The sequence below is a fragment of the Pseudophryne corroboree genome, chromosome 2 (assembly GCF_028390025.1).
Source record: "Pseudophryne corroboree isolate aPseCor3 chromosome 2, aPseCor3.hap2, whole genome shotgun sequence".
Classification (NCBI taxonomy): domain Eukaryota; kingdom Metazoa; phylum Chordata; class Amphibia; order Anura; family Myobatrachidae; genus Pseudophryne; species Pseudophryne corroboree.
The window spans coordinates 453,873,263-453,890,849 of NC_086445.1; the positions used below are offsets into that span (position 1 = coordinate 453,873,263).

Genomic DNA, 17,587 nt, shown 5'->3' on the forward strand with positions numbered 1-17,587 from the left:
GGTGGACCCCTTTCTTTGAAAGTAAAGCATTCATAATCATAACCAGAAATAACGACACTGAGACTTGAATTTTGGCAGAAAATTGCTAGCTATTTATTTGTCCCTAACCATTAGGAAACCTGTAATAAAGAGATTAATTTAATATGCCGCTCCAGCTGGCATATGGTGGCGGCCCAAAAGAACGGCTCACTTAATCTAAATTAAACTTAAATAACTCAACCCTATAAATTTACTAAAACTTACCATAAACCGGTAATAGGTGACAACTCAACCCCCACAGTGACTACCCACCGCTCCTGGGTGCCCTGCCGCTGCCTTCCCGGACGGGTGGTCAAGCGGCCATAAGTCGATGGAGGTGAGTGCACCTAAACCACAACCAACTGTAAAACACTACAGTTTTCTCTACAATACGAAACTGCCGTTCTTTTCCGCCAACAGCGAAAGACTCATCCCCACAGTCTTTCGCACCGCCACCATAAACCTACCCTAACTCCTGCAAAGCGAAACCTAGATCCTCCAGAAAAAACATCATCCCCTCATTGGATAGATGTACTCCATCGCGCCGGAAAAGGTGGCTGTCTTTTAACCGACTCCTCGGGTGGCGAACCACCCTCCCACCGTGGGACAGCACCCACTTTGCCACCGCTCCGTTCACCTTTTTCCGGGCCTCATCAATCTGGCGACCATCCGCCACACCCCACCAAAACTCCTGCAAAGCGAAACCTAGATCCTCCAGAAAAAACATCATCCCCTCATTGGATAGATGTACTCCATCGCGCCGGAAAAGGTGGCTGTCTTTTAACCGACTCCTCGGGTGGCGAACCACCCTCCCACCGTGGGACAGCACCCACTTCGCCACCGCTCCGTTCACCTTTTTCCGGGCCTCATCAATCTGGCGACCATCCGCCACACCCCTCCAACACAATCTTGGCACCATCATGGAAAAAACCAACACACAATCGGTCCATGCCGCGGTCACACTTGCCAGATCCTGTATCATGGCCCACCGCAGATCCAAGGATGTCCACTTCCCCAGGTCGTTGCCACCTAGATGGACAACCAAAAACCCTAGGGACTCCATGCTTGCTGGCCTGACTCACTAACCTACTCCTCAGCTCACCCCACATCATTCCTCGCCAGCCAAGCCATCTGACACCCTGTGCTCCAAGCAATGCCTGAGACCCTTCCGAGGCCACAAACCTGGCCGCCCAGTAAATGTAAGAGTGGCCAACCACCCAAATGGGCAAATAGTCTTCGAACCATCCTGAAGGGAAAAAGAGGGGTAGAATTGATTACTAAGAGGCTTATTAATTGTTTATACTGAAGGATCTGCCAAAAAAGAAAACTTTAGATCTCGCTATTGCAGCAGTCACGGCCTAGCCGACTGCACCATGCTTCGTAGCCAATTTAAAAGCGCAATTAAAGACACAAAGGGGAAAGATCAAATAAAAATAAACGAAATAAAAACAGGGGGGGGTGGGGGGGGGGGGGAGGCGGGGGTATAAAATGGGAAACACATGTAATAACTCAGCTGGAGGTGAAACGTAAAGACCTGCTGAGGGACTCTGATTAGACCAAATTAGCCGAATTGTAGATTAGAATTCAGTCCGTCAAGTCAGGCAAAAAATCGCAAATAACTCCAGACCCCCGCTGCCGACTCATGCCAGCAACGGCAAGTAGCTAATCCCTGAGTAGGATAAAAAAAACAAAAAAAAACAAAAGGGGTAACACCAACAGACGCACACACCATAAAATCACAGAACTGTAACAACATAATACATTGCAAATTTAAACAAAGCCCAAGCGCAAACCGACCTCTCATGTGACGGGGCGAATATATCGTCTATAACTTGACGACTTCCATCGCCCCACCGCCTGTATTTCAGTTCTGGAGCAACCCGCCGCAGCAGCCAACGTCGCTGCGCCTATGCGAAAGGAATGGGTACCAAAAACAGTGGGTGGGAGGCCCAAGCCCGCCAAACAGCGACTCAGCATCCATCGAAACTGGTATTTCGTGACTGGCAGCCCATCATAATGCAACAGCCAAGACCCCTCCTTAACGGGTCGCACCACCACGTATTGCCTTGCCAGCCCCACCGGGCAAACGCTCTCCTCCAGCGCTGGAACCATTGTAACCCAGCGCCCTCTCCCCCCTTGATCCGTCTTGGAGCGTCGCAACCTGCACAGCAAGGACCTCTCACCCACTACTACGTCTCCGACCAGCATGCGCGAATCTGCTCTCTTGGAAGGCGCTACCAACTCAGAAACTCGAAAGGCCCCGTGGTAAGCCATTGAGAACGCCAAACTAAACAAAAGCGTCTCAAACCTGGACGACGCGACTCGCCCTACTGCCTCGATGACGGCCGGCAACAACGCCGCATCGATGGGCCGCCTCCTATCCGGTGGCGACGGCCCGACTCGCGCCCACCCTTTCATTGCCTTCCGCAGAACCTCGCTTTTTGTTACGTCAGGGACGCCTCGCAGCTTGCAGAAAAATTAGATGCCTGCCAAATACCGCGAAACCACTGCTCGTGACCTACCGGAGACGTAAAGCTGCCACATAAAAGAAAGCATCAGCCGATGCCTGCTCTTACCTTGTTGCTGATGACCTTGGACAAACTCGTCCCACTCATTCCAAGCATGTCCGTAAGCCTTGAGCGTGGCTGGCGCGACTGACCGCAACGCTATACCCTCCAGTCCGGCCCGATCACCTGCCAAACCTAACCGGGACAGTGAAAACCCTGCTCGTTGGCCTCAGGTGCCAACAACCAACACCTCTCCCACTGTCCTCGCGACAAAGCGTCGACAATACCATTCTCCAAACCGGGCACATGTTGCGCGCGAAACCACAGGTTCCTACGCAAGCATGTCAAAAGCAATTGCCCTAGCACCCGCATAACCACCAACGACTTTGCCCTTTGGTTATTAATCGCATGCACCACGCCCAGATAATCGCATCTAAACAAAATGCTGCGATTAGCCAGCCTAAAAGCGAACTCAAATGAGCCGGAAGGCGCCTGGAGCCTTCTTAGGAACCACCCCCACTGGAGAGATGACCAAGTCATCCCCCGAAGGAACACGCCGCGTTGTTAAACGCGAAACATTTTCCTTTTTTGTGGTGGCACGCCCCCCTGCGCGGACTGCCGACCTACCTGACTTGGCCAATCCGCCGTCCGCGCCGAACCCCTGGGAGGACGACCCTGCGTGGTGCCCGTCCGCCCCCGGCTTCCGGGGCTCCTCCGCCTGTAGCGAAGCCCGGGTGACCTTGAGCCCAACCTCAACGTCCTTGAACCCGAAGTCCATGACCTGCAAACCTTCCTGTTGTTCCCTGAATCCCTGATCGTACCTGCGCCACTCCGATCCCGAAGACGTGCGCTGCATGTCATGTATGAGATGCAGGTACCTTATTATATTCGTGTGCTCTGCCGGCCTGTCCTCCAGGTAAGATGCCGCGAAGACCCAGAACCCGGCCAGGCAATTATCGAAGGTACGGAATGCCTCAGCCCCGATGCCCTTCTTTTCGCCGCCACCTTATACTCTTTCTTCGCGACCTTCGTCAATACGAACACGTCCACGAAGTCCCCCCTCCAAATCTTCTTGCGGCAGCTATCTCGCAGCCCCCGCAGTACAGCAGTATAGACGAATCGCACGACACCGGGCAAATTGCGAGCTTCTTGGCCCTACGCACTTCCTCGCTAAGCCGCTTGCGCCTGTTCCGCTGCCCTCTTGGCGAATTTAGTTGCCCGCTTCTTTGCCCTAGTTGTGCTACTGACTTCGGACACCTGTGACGACATTGAAGATGAAGAGGAGGAAGAGGAAGAACTACGCGAACTAAAGCTCGTGGAGGAACCCGAATACCGACTGCACCACCTTACCTGATGCCGCCGACTCCCCCGACATGGAATCTTCCGGCGCATCCAAATCGTTGCCTTCCTCCTCGAAATCTGCCATCGCCTCATCCCCGAGCTCCCTTGAAAAAGAGGAAGAAGCGGAGGACCCCTCCAGTACTCGCGGCACATGCCGCGGCCTCCGTGCTGGGGGCGTTGCGGCCGTGAGATCCCCCGCGTCCTGCCCTGGACCCTGTTGTAATTCTGCGGCGACCGTCCCGAGCTCACGGCAGGCGCGTGCCACCCGCTGCGCCGCCATAGCCCGCAGCCCGCCGGAACGAACAGCCGTTCTAGGGGAGGCAGCCGCGGCTAGCGGCCCTAACACCTTCACCGCTGTGGCCAGGGCCGAGCCAGCGCTCCGGAGGGGTCGTGACTGCCCCAAAGCGCGGTCCTGGGTCCTTCACCGGGGCCCGCGTGCGACCACGCGCTCGCCGCCCGACATGCGTGTGCCGGGCATCCGGCGCACGCTGCCCTTGCGGGAAAGCGGAGGCACCGCTGTCGGCGCCCGCACTGCCCTCGCCTCTGAATTTGTCCCCTCTTCCCGTGTATCGGAACTATCCGATGCCGCAGAGGGGGGGGGGGGACCGCCGCGAGTTCCTGCGGCGCGTGCAGCAGCCCCGCGGCCACTAACCCATTCCCTGTCCCCCCTCCTCCCCTGCAGGCCGCTAGATTCCGGCCCCGGGGGAGTGATCTGAAAAGACCGGGAACCCCGCGGCGCAGCAGAGCGCGCGCGCACCGCTCCGCTTGCAGTGGACACGGGCTCGCGCACCTCCTGTGCACGCACCCCGTGACCTCTTGCTGCCGCACCCCTTCTCCTTGGTATCGCACTGCCCTGCCAGTGATCATAATTGCCCTGTCTCCCCTCTCCCCCCGGCTCCCGCCGGATTCCGGCTGCCTGGGAGATAGCAGGGGAGACAGCAAGGCCGGCGGCGCTGCTGCGCGCACACGTGCGCGGCTAGCGGCGCCAAAGGCGAGCGTGGGCGCGCGCGCACCTCGGGCGCGCGCCCCACTGCTCTCTGTCACCACAAGGCCTCTTGTCTGGGCTCCTGCATTAAGAGCCCCATTAGCTTAACCTGGTTGATCACTGCCTCTCCCCCTCCCTCCCCGCTCCACACCGTGTTCCGGCTGCGGGGGAGAGGGCTGAGGAGACAAGGAGGAAAGCGGCGCCGCTGCGCGCACACGTGCGCGAGCGGCACCGCCGGAGCCGCGCGTGCGTCCCACCGCTTCCGGTCCGTGCTCTCTCAGCCGAAGCGTTTGGGGATGACGTCGTGCGAGGCCCTGCAACAGGCCTCGCTCGGCTGGCCACCGTCCCCCGCCCAGTGCCCTCCCCCCGCCTGGAACCACTTGCCGGCCCCGGCAAGGGGGAAGAGCTGGGCATCGAACTCAGTCTCCGGTCCCTGGATGAGCGCCCGGCGCGGCGCGCTCCCGCGGGCACCCGGCACTGGGGCTTCCCCGGCCATGCCCGGAGGCAAGGGCTGCTGCCCGCCCACCTCCGGGCGGCCTGACTCCCTCTCTGATCCTCCTCGTCAGCCGCTCCCGCCAGTCACAGCCGGCCCGGCTTCCGCCAGATCCCTAGAGGAGGCCCTAGGGGACGGGACGCCGTCCCCAGGGCCAGCCAGCTCGCCCCCGGAACCAGCCCCCACCGCCAGATGAGCGGTAACGGGCTGGGGTCCCGGCGGACCGTCGTGGGCGAGTGGCAGCCAGAGCACTGATGTGTGACCTAAATGCAGGGGGCTGACAATAGAGATGGCTACTGACTCTCTGTCTCAACACAGTGACTGGAATCATCAGGAAGTGTGAATGACTCGAGTCACTCACTGTTTCATGAGTGGAGACAGCAGCAGCAGCAGCTTCTCTCAGACAGAGGGAGGAAACTCTGTGTCCTGTGTCCTTCAGTCAGTGTGTTCTGCTGTCTTTAGCTGTGATTGGCCAGAGGCTATACCAGGTGACACCCAGTGGGAGGGGGGAGGGAGCAGTCACGACTCACCAGTCAGTGAGTGCACTGCTGCTGTGCCTGATCCATGTCATGAATCATGATTCATCCTGAGTCTGCCAGTGAGTGAGACAGTTGTACACTGTGTAGACTCAGTGAATGAATCTGATTCATGCAGCAGGAGGTGGAGCCCCTGTGGTACAGGGCTCTCGGCTCAGTGCTCACTGATCCTGCTCAGTGTGATTGTGGGTGGAAAACTCCCTGGAGGCTAGATAGTGGATAATATAATAAATCCAAGCCCACCTAAAATCATCCAATTAGCAAAGTATGCAAAATAAAACATAAAAAAAAAATGTTTTTATTTGGTTTAGTTACAGAATGAATGATGTGTTTCATGGCTGTTAAGCTTTCTCTCCTCAGCCAGAAGTAATGTCATATTCTATAACTAGTATGCAATAAGTGGTTATTAATAATATATCAACATAACAGTAAATCTATGTTAACATATTATTAACAATCAGGGCATAAGCAGCTGCCTCCCCCAGATACACTGTACAATCACTGCAGCTGAATAACTCCATGAGTCCAGCACTGATCCTCCAGCACTGGCAACTCACTGATTCATGTGCAGTCTCTGCAACACATTCCACTACAGATGAGTCATGACTCATGTGCCGAGACACTGACTCCAGACACTTCACTGAACTGTAACTTGCACAGCAAGAATCCCCTAATAAAACAAAGTTTTGCTTGCACTGCAGCACTCACCTAAACCAGATCACCAAGAGACTTAAAATGGCTTCACCTTCCCTATATATATCAAGCCCTCCCCTTAAAGAAGGCTGTACTTTCCTCACAGCTAGGTCCACCCCTCCCCAGATGTTTAACTCTTTCCTCTCCTATGCAGTCAATACTCTCTTCTTATAAAATTCCTTTACATATTTTGGTTACAGTTTAAACTGCTTAAGAGCTTATGTAAGTGTACATGTTGTCTGGCAGTGAAGTGGAGACCCCAGCACTCTCTACTATGATCATTTAGCACGGGAGCAATAGTTTAGATCTCACTATTATTGGTTGCCTCATTACCGCAGCCCTGATTGGTCAGGGGGGCTGCATAGATCACTACAATGTAATGTAATGCATGTCTGATAATCTCTATGAGCAGTGAAGTGCAGTAGGTAATGGCACTGGTTTAGATGCACCCCTAAATCCCAAAGAGGCCCCAACCATCTAGCCTACCATGTGTATGGGAAAGGGGAGGAGGGTTGTTATGCTCCAGTAAATTTTCCATTTATAGGTTTATTCCAGGTGCTTTCCCATTCATTTACATAAACCACTCATACCAAAGTAGTGGAAATCCCACTGAAACAAAGGGAACATGAATGGGAAAAGGTCTGTACCACTTGCGGTCTCATATTTACAATCGCATGTGAACATATGAACACATATGACCAGTGTATCAAAGGTTTATTGGACATATGCACATTTGCATTTTTAGATGATATTTGCACTTGCGCTTTTTGGAAGGGGGATTTTTGCATATGAGTGGGTAAGATTATTATCTGTAAACTATGAGTCCATATATTGTATTATATTTACCTTCCTGTACATTAAGTAAACACAAGATTTTTTAACACATACATTTTTATTAAATAATCTTGCATACCATAACAGCCAGGGTCACTTTGGGGGATATTCAATTGTTTGAAAAGTCAGCTGGGTGTCTGTTTTTTCCTAACAATTGAATACCCCCCATTGGATATGATAAGACAACAGAAAACGGTAGATGTGTGTACAGAAATAAGTGAATGTATGAGGGGGAAGAGGGGATGACAAACAACAGGGGAGGCAGAGAGAGGGAAAAGAGAAGATAAACATTGATAGTCACATACACTAACAACACGTGCAAATAGTGTGACGGATACGAATACCAGATACTTTTTAATGTGTGTGTATTTATTTGTATGTATTTATTTGTAGCACCATAAATATCTCTGTGACAGTATGAAAAATAATCTTTGGGTGCTGGAAACTTATATATATATAATGGTAGATGCAAACTTAGCTTAGTGATATCATTCAGGTGCTCGAAAGGGAGGGGTATTTCTGAGCAAGAAAAAAAGGCATTTGGTTTCCCCCAGCACCCTGAATGATAACAGTAACCAGATAAAATATCCCACATAATAATAGAATTCGGAGATCTTCGTTACACATATTTGCGCAAAGCCCCAAAGCCGCATCAAGGCGTCTCTGTATATTTGGGGTCCCTAGCGCTATATCTAGGTGCAGGGTGTGGCACCCCAAAACACCAGCATAAGCCAGAAAGCCCAGCGTAGCATACCAGTGAAAAAACTATAGTGTTAATAAATTAGTATTTAGGAAGCCGAAGCTATAGAGAGTGTGATACAAAAATGAAATGTAATTAAAATAGAGAAATAGTGTTAGAAAATGAATAAGTGAAAAGTGTTAATAGAATGTAAAGGTATCCCACATTAAAGCCATCCAGCTCAGCCAGTACAGAGGCACCACACCTCACACCTGGAAACTTGCAGTGCTGCATCCAGATTTGGGTAACTGTTATTACCAGAGCACCATGGGTGTAGTAGGGTATGCCGGCGGTCGGGCTCCAGGCTGCCAGCATACCGACGCCGGCATCCCGACTGCAGGCATACCAACAGCTGGGCAAGTGCAAATGAGCCCCTCGCGGGCACGGTGGTGCGTTACGCACGCCACGCTATCTATTCTCCCTCCAGGGGGGCCGTGGACCCCCAAGAGGGAGAAAAAGTGTCGGTATGCCGGCTGCCGGGATTCCGGCGCCGGTATACTGTGCGCCGGGATCCCGACAGCCGGCAAACTGAAGACCACCCGAGCACCACAGCACATTTCGTGGTGAGTGAAATAGGAATAGGAGAAGGGGAAACATTTCTTATATCTCTCTTGTTCCTATTCTTATGCAGTCAGTGACTATGCTATAGTGATTGCAGGGAAGTGCAGGGGTGACTTTAAACCAGTGATGAGCTACCAGCAGCCCTAGGGCCTGCATCTGGCCCTCCGAGCCTTCACTTGCAGTCTCCAGCTCCTTTCTACTTTACTATCATATTTGTTTGTTATAGCTTGTAACGGATTCGGTATGATATACCAATGGACGGGAAGCCGGTAGTTATAATACCGACAATGGCATCCAGACCATCAGACTCCCAACAGAACCCCAGAAAGTACCCTAACCCTCCCCTGCCCCGTACCCTAACCCTCCCTTGTGGGTGCCTAACCCTAACCCTCCCTGCTTGGTGACTAACCTTAACCCACCCTTGTAAGTGCCTAACCCTAACCTTCCCTCCCCAGTACCTAACCCTTCCCGGCACCCTAACACCCCTTCTAATGCCTAAACCTAACCTCCCCCCCCCACACCCCCACTGCAGCAGGACACGAGCGCGTCCCGCTATAAGAACGTTTGGGATTCCAGGCATCAGTACTTTGACATCGGGACCCTGAGCTCCGTCGTGATTTTGATGTGGCACAATGTCTCCATTCGGGATTCCAGCGTCGGCATTGTAACTACAGCCATTTGTAACACTTGATAAAATGTCTGCTGATGTTATTACAGATAGGTGACTCTGTCATTGAATAAAATGTATCAGTTTGATTACTACCAAGATCCAGAGGCGTAACTAGGGTTTTTGGAGCCCAGGGCAAGATTAGGAATGGCGCCCCCCCTGCCCCCCTTCCCCCCACACACACACACAAAAACAAAGTCCTAGAAAGTAAGTGTGTGTATGTGCGGCAAAGTCGTGCGGTGAAAAAATGGGCGTGGCCACATACCTAAAGGGGCATGGCTACTGAAAATGGGGCATGCCAACATGACACGCCACCTGTTTCACTTCACACTGGGAACATTCTTTTCAATTCAACATGCACCTTACCTGCATGATGGTTTCTCACAATATGGAACCTCTGAAGAACTGTATTCTCTAAGGCAAATTACATCTTCAGTCAGTATTCACTATTCATGCAGGAGACCCCATTGTCCAGAAGATGCCTGCTTGTGTAGGAGTATTAACAAGGTCAGCATCATACAACAGCAGTGCAACAAGATTCACATCCTGTCCCCTGCGTCTCTCAGCCACTATCATCTCCCCCTTGCATCATCTCTCAGTCACACCATCACCTCCCCCTGCATCATCTCCCAGCCACACCATCACCACCTCCTGCGACGTCTCTCAGCACACAGTCACCTTCCCCCGCACGTTATTTCTCAGCCCATAATCTCCCACCCTGCGTTGTCACTCAGCACACAATCATCTCCCCCTTTGACGTCACTCAGCACACCATCATCTCCCCCTTTGACGTCACTCAGCACACCATCACCTCCCCCTACGTCGTCATTCACTGCACTGTGTCTCTCTGTGTGTGTCCTCCCTTCCTGTCAATCACCTTGCGATCGCCTGTGCGATCGCATTTTTCACAACATCCTGTCGCTATGCAATGATGCCCGGTGCTGTCGTCCGATGCTCTGGCGCATTGCGGTGCATATGCATGCTCAGTACAGACCTGATCGCCCGCAGCAGCAATCAGGTCTGAATTACCCCCCTGGTTTGGCACTCCATTCATTAGAAAGGGAGTATGCTCCCAGCAATAACCATACATGGTGGAGGGCTGGCGGGCGGACGGCTTGGGGGCACCACAATTGTGGAGGGTGTGGAGGACGGCCCGAGTTCTGGTGGCAGTGGTCACAGTGATGCGAGCGGGCCGTGCAGGTGACGGTGGCTCCCCCTCTGCTGGGTCTGCCATGATGCCCACAGCACGTGCCCTGCTCGCACCCACTAGTTACGCCACTGGTGGGTGGCCTTAATATTTATTGATGGACCTGCCCTTCATTCTGTGTCTCTTATACCGCTTTTAGACCTAATAAAGCGGGTCGCAGCCGGGATCCCTGACACGGGTGCTACCCGGCTGTGACCCGCATCAGCCCCCTTTTACACCGGTGTGACCATCCCGGCATATTGCCGGGTTGGTGACGTTGCCAGTGACGCGACGGGGGCGGTGCTTGGAGATCACATGATCTCAAAGTGCCACCCATATATAGAGTGTAAATGTAATCGACCCGGCTACCGTTTATACTGCTCAGTTTGCCGGGTCGAACACGTGTTTAACCCCGCAAACTTCCCAAGTTGGAATACCGGGTCACTCAACCCAGACTATTCCGACTCGACCCTTTTACATCAGCCAGCAACATGGGTTATGCACGGTCATGTGCAATAACCCGTGTTACTAGCTGGTGGTGTAAAAGGGGTATTGGTGTCCCCCTCCCCCCTTCAGAGAGATGGTGAGTGTGTTTTTTTGTGTTTTTTGTGTTTTTGTGTGTTCTTTTACTCCCCCTCCCCCCTCATCCCCCCTCACCTTCAGCTGGAAGCCAGGAGCCGTAAACCAGGGAGCCGGGAGCCTGCAAGTTCGGAGCAGAGGTGGCCGAGCAGCAGGGAGCTCAGGGAGCGCGATGCTGGTGCCGCAGTCACGCTCCCTCCCAGCAGCAGGTGACTGGATGCTGCTGCTCAATCCACGGCGGGTCTAGCTCGGTGGCGCAATGGGGAGGGCGGGTCTAGCTCGGTGGCGCAATGGGAAGGGCGGACAGCAGCAGCAGCGCAACGACGGCGGGTGGCAGGCGAGGTAACTAAGAGGGATCAAGCAGGTATGATGCCCTGGCCGGCGGCGCCCCCTTCTGCCATGGCACCCAGGGCACGTGCCCTGCTCGAACCCCTTTAGTTAGGCCTCTGCTAAGATCAATAGTAATGCGCGGGCATTTTGATGTTTAGAGGGCCTCCAAATGTGGCCTTTAAGGTGAATCAGATTGCCTATCACTACTTTAAACCTTGCTTCTTACGCCAGTCAATAGTGTATCTGTAATGGGTGCAGGTGCGTGGTGCTACGTGGTCCAGGGGTGCCCACACTGCACACCCTGCAAACAATGCTGTACATACCTTCTGCCCCTCCCATGGCTGTCCGTATCTTGTTTCCTGCCTTATTTTGGGAAATATGGCACTAGTGCAATAGTTCTATATTTAATGACTATAAATATGGTGCCTCCAACACCGGAATTATGCATAATAGACTCTGGCACAGTGCCAAATCTTTCAGGAGCCATTTCATGGGGGGAGGGGGCATGGATAGCTGTGCACGGGCTTCCTCCAGTCTTAAAACGTCCCTGCTTCTATCAATTACTATAGGGTAGTAAAAGTAGGGAGAGTCAAGCTGTAGTCTAGGATGTTAGCAGAGAGCCTTGGCCCTGCAATCCTACATTGTTTTCAATCTAAGGCAATCGTCTGATCTCACCATATGGGTAAATGTCCTAAAGGAATTAATGAAGCGATTGCCGGCTGCAATTAGTCACAGCCTAGCACGTCATGCAGCAAGCCGTGTTACAACATGCTGCATTGCAGCAAAGATGAGCATGACTACATCTGTACATCACACAGTAGTGCCCCTTATTCACATTACGTCACACAGTAAGGGCCCCTTAATCAGGATATATCATGGAAAAATAGGATTTTAATTACCTACCAGTAAATCCTTTTCTCGTAGTCCGTAGAGGATGCTGGAGTCCACATTAGTACCATGGGTTATAGATGGGTCCACTAGGAGTCACTGGCACTTTAGGAGTTTGAGAGTGTGGGCTGGCTCCTCCCTCTATGCCCCTCCTACCAGACTCAGTCTAGAAACTGTGCCAGAGGAGACAGACAACTTCGAGAGAAGGATTTTACACAGATAGTGGAGAGATTCACACCAGCTCACACATACAAGGCAAAGCAAGCTAACCAGCTTGAAAAATCAGCAATGGCTGAAGAATATTACTTAACCAAGTAACAAAACAGTTATTAACAAAGAACTAAGCAGTACTGAACTAAGTAACCACTGCAGGATCACGAAGCGCTGGGCAGGCACCAAGCATCCTCTACAGACTACGGGAAAAGGATTTACCAGTAGGTAATTAAAATCCTATTTTCTTTTACATCCTAGAGGATGCTGGGGTCCACATTAGTACCATGTGGATGTACCAAAGCTCCCATAACGGGAGGGAGAGCGTGGAGGCTCCTGAAGAACTGATTGACCAAACTTCAGGTCCTCAGCGGCCAACGTATCGAACTTGTAGAACTTTGCAAACGTGTTCGACCCAGACCAAGTAGCCGCTCGGCAAAGCTGTAAAGCCGAGACATCCCAGGCAGCCGCCCAGGAAGAACCCACCTTACGAGTAGAGTGGGCTTTAACAGGCGTAAGACACTGCAATCCTGCCGTAGAACCTGATGCTGGATAGTGAACCTGATCCAGCAAGAGAGATTGTCTGCTTAGAAGTAGGACACCCAAGTTTCTTGGGATCATACAGGACAAACAGAGAGTCCGATTTTCTGTGACGAGCAGTCCTCTTCACATAGATTTTAAGAGCCCTTACAACATCCAAGGACTTTGACGAATGAGGAGTCAGTAGCAACTGGCACCACAATAGGTTGGTTCATATGAAATGCCGACATAACCTTAAGAAGGAACTGCTGACGTGTCCGGAGCTCAGCTCTATCTTCATGGAAGATCAAGTAGGGGCTCATACAAGACAAAGCCCCCAACTCTGACACACGTCTAGCAGAAGCTAAGGCCAACAAAGTGACAGCCTTCCACGTGAGAAACTTGACCTCAACCTCCTGTAGAGGTTCGAACCAATCCGATTGGAGGAACTGTAACACCACGTTAAGATCCCAGGGCGCCGTAGGTGGCACAAAGGGAGGCTGGATGTGCAGAACCCCTTTCAGAAAAGTCTGAACCTCAGGAAAGGAAGCCAATTGTTTCTGGAAGAAAATGGATAGGGCCGTTATCTGGACATTTACGGATCCTAACCTCAGGCCCATATCCACACCTGCTTGCAGGAAGAGGAGAAACCGTCCCAGTTGAAACTCCACCGTAGGAAAATTCTTGGACTCACACCAAGATACATATTTTTTCCAAATAAGATGGTAATGTTTAGACGTTACTCTTTTCCTAGCCTGTATCAGGGTAGGAATAACCTTGTTCGGAATGCCCTTCTGAGCTAATATCTGGCGTTCAACCTCCATGCCATCAAACGTAGCCGCGGTAAGTCTTGATAAGCGAATGGCTCCTGCTGCAGCAGGTCCTCCCAAAGAGGAAGAGGCCTTGGCTCTTCTAGCAGTAGATCCAGAAGATCCGCATGCCAAGCCCTTCTTGGCCATTCCGGAGCAATGAGGATTGCCTGAACTCTTGTTCTCCTTATGAGTTTTAGAACTCTTGGAATGAGTGGAAGTGGAGGAAACATGTACACCGACTGGAACACCCACAGAGTCACTAGGGCGTCCACCGCCACGCCTTGCGGGTCCCTCAACCTGGAACAATACCGCCGAAGTTTCTTGTTGAGACGAGAGGCCATCATGTCTATTTGAGGTACACCCCAAAGATCTGTTACCTCTGTGAACACCTCCGGATGGAGTCCCCACTCTCCTAGATAAAGATCATGTCTGCTGAGGAAGTTCGCTTTCCAGTTGTCTACTCCCGGAATAAAGATTGTTGACAGCGCCAACGTGTGTTTTTCTGCCCAGAGGATGATTTTTGTTTCCTCTGAACTTGCAACTCTGCTCTTCATTCCGCTCTGTCGATTTATGTAAGCCACTGTCGTTACATTGTCCGACTGCACTTGAATGGCCCGATCTCGCAGAAGATGGGCCGCTTGGAGAAGCCTGTTGTAGACGGCTCTTAGTTCCCGAATGTTTATTGGAAGGCTGGATTCCAGGCTTGACCACCGTCCTTGGAAGGTTTTTCCCTGAGTGACTGCGCCCAAGTCCCGGAGGCTTGCATCCGTGGTTAGAAGGATACAGCCCTGAATCACGAACCTGCGGCTCTCCAGAAGGTGAGGTAGTTGCAGCCACCAGAGGAGTGAAATCCTGGCTTTCGGCGACAGACGTATTCTCTGGTGCAAGTGTAGATGAGATCCCGACCACTTGTCCAGGAGATTCAGTTGGAAGGACCGAGCATGAAACCTTCCATACTGTAGAGCCTCGTAAGAGGCCACTATCTTCCCCAGAAGGCGAATGCACTGATGAACCGAAACTCGGGCTGGCTTCAGGACATCTCGGACCATTGTTTGTATCATCATGCTTTCTCCTCCAGGAAAAACAATACAAACTGGGTGATAACAAACAGTCATAGAGGTAGGAAGGTCCTGCTCGCAAGCTTACAATCTATAGGCATGTTCCCACAGAAACGTGCACTTGCCCAAATTATGCAAGATGACACGGATACCGATTCTGATACTGCAGACGGTGATGAGGATGTGCTGAGGGGGGCGGCATCCCTTGCTAAGGGGGTGCACCTCATGATTAAGGCCATTAGAGATGTTTTAAACATAAATCACACAACACCTGAGCAGGTTGAGGAGGCTTACTTTACTGACAATAAGAAAGCCTCGCTAACCTTCCGTGCGTCTAAAGAATTAAATGCTATATTTGAGAAATCCTGAAAAAACCCGGAGAAAAAATTCCAGATCCCAAAAAGGCTTCTGGTTGCTTTTCCCTTCCCTGAGGAAGATAGGAAAAATGGGAAAACCCATCCTTTGTTGACGCATCTATCTCCAGACTGTCTAAAAAGGTGGTTTTATCTGTCCCTGGATCTACCGCGTTAAAAGAACCGGCTGATGCACTTCCGTGTCGAGGATCATTCCCAGAAAAGACAACCTCCTGGTCGGCTCAAAATCTGATTTTGGAAGGTTCAGGATCCAACCATGTTCCCTGAGCAGACGAGTCGTGAGAACAATGGACTGCAACGTCGTCTCCCTGGATGATGCCTTTATCAGCAGATCATCCAGATATGGGATTATGTTCACCCCCTGTCTGCGGAGAACCATCATTTCTGCCATCACCTTGGTGAACACCTTCGGTGCTGTGGAGAGGCCAAATGGCAGTGCCTGAAATTGATAGTGACTGAACAGTGCAAATCTGAGATAATCCTGTTACGGCAGCCAAATCGGAATGTGGAGGTACGCATCCTTGATATCCAGGGATACCAGAAACTCTCCCTCCTCCAGACCTGAAATCACTGCTCTGAGAGACTCCATTTTGAATTTGAACATCCTCAGGTAAGGGTTTAATGATTTCAAGTTAAAAATTGGTCTGACTGAAACATCAGGTTTTGGTACCACGAAAAGGTTTGAATAATAACCCTTGTTTTGCATATGAGGTGGAACTGGGACAATGACGTCTGACTTTTTTTAGGATGGACAATTTTAGGATGGCTTCCTGTAGAATAGCTCTGTCTGTCAGCAAAGCTGGCAAGCCTGATTTGAAGAATCAGTGAGGCGGGAGTTCTTGAAACTCCAGTCTGTACCTCTGGGACACAATATCCTGTACCCAGGAATCCAGGCCGGAAGACACCCAGACGTGTCTGAAACGTCTGAGTATCCACCCACCAGCCCATCCACGGGCTTTGTGGTCCACCGTCATGCTGAGGATTTTAAGGAACCAGAAGCAGGTCTCTGGTCCTGGGAGCCTGCGGGTGCAAGCTTTTTGGATTTTGCACGACCACCTCTAAAGAAAGTGGTAGGAGGCTTGGACTTTTTTGCCTTAACTGTCCGAAAGGACTGTGGCACAGCTGAAGAAAATGGTTTATTCGTAGAAGGTGTAGCAGAGGGAAGGAAAGGTGACTTACCCGCGGTTGCCGTGGAAATCCATGCATCCAACGCTTCCCCAAATAGAGCCTGACCTGTGTAGGGTAGGTTCTCCGCAATTCTCCTGGATTCTGCGCCTGCAGACCATTGGCGTAGCCAGAGACCCCTGCGAGCTGAGACAGACATGGAAGATATCCGTGCAGTCAGCGTACCCAGGTCATTCATCGATTCCACCATGAACCCCACAAAATCCTGTATGTTACGTAAAAACAATTCAATGTCACTTCTATCCATTGTATCCAAATCCTCTAGTAATGTGCTTGACCACTTTACTATGGCTTTAGAAATCCATGCACAGGCAATAGTGGACCTTAACGCCACTCCTAAAGCAGTGTAAATGGATTTGAGCGTAGTGTCAATTTTACGATTAGCCGGTTCTTTTAACGCGGTAGATCCAGGGACAGATAAAACCACCTTTTTAGACAGTCTGGAGATAGATGCGTCAACAAAGGATGGGTTTTCCCATTTTTCCTATCTTCCTCAGGGAAGGGAAAAGCAACCAGAAGCCTTTTTGGGATCTGGAATTTTTTCTCCGGGTTTTTTCAGGATTTCTCAAATATAGCATTTAATTCTTTAGACGCACGGAAGGTTAGCGAGGCTTTCTTATTGTCAGTAAAGTAAGCCTCCTCAACCTGCTCAGGTGTTGTGTGATTTATGTTTAAAACATCTCTAATGGCCTTAATCATGAGGTGCACCCCCTTAGCAAGGGATGCCGCCCCCCTCAGCACATCCTCATCACCGTCTGCAGTATCAGAATCGGTATCCGTGTCATCTTGCATAATTTGGGCAAGTGCACGTTTCTGTGGGAACATGCCTATAGATTGTAAGCTTGCGAGCAGGACCTTCCTACCTCTACCCAGTTTGTTATTGTTATTTCAAATTGTAAAGCGCAACAGAATTTGCTGCGCTATATAAGAAACTTTTAATAAATAAATACATAAAATTTTGCAGGAAAAGGGACAGAGCCTGACCAAACTTCCATAGACTTCTTCAACACCTGAGTTTCAGTCTCAGTATTAGCTACCCTAGTAGAGATCAGAGAGATCATTCCTTTGATAG

The 17,587-nt window shown here is 51.1% G+C and overlaps 1 pseudogene; it reads right to left on the reverse strand.

Annotated features, from left to right (window-relative positions):
• Positions 1-17,587, reverse strand: part of LOC135027924 (ester hydrolase C11orf54 homolog) — a 230,513-nt pseudogene that overhangs the window by 68,667 nt on the left and 144,259 nt on the right.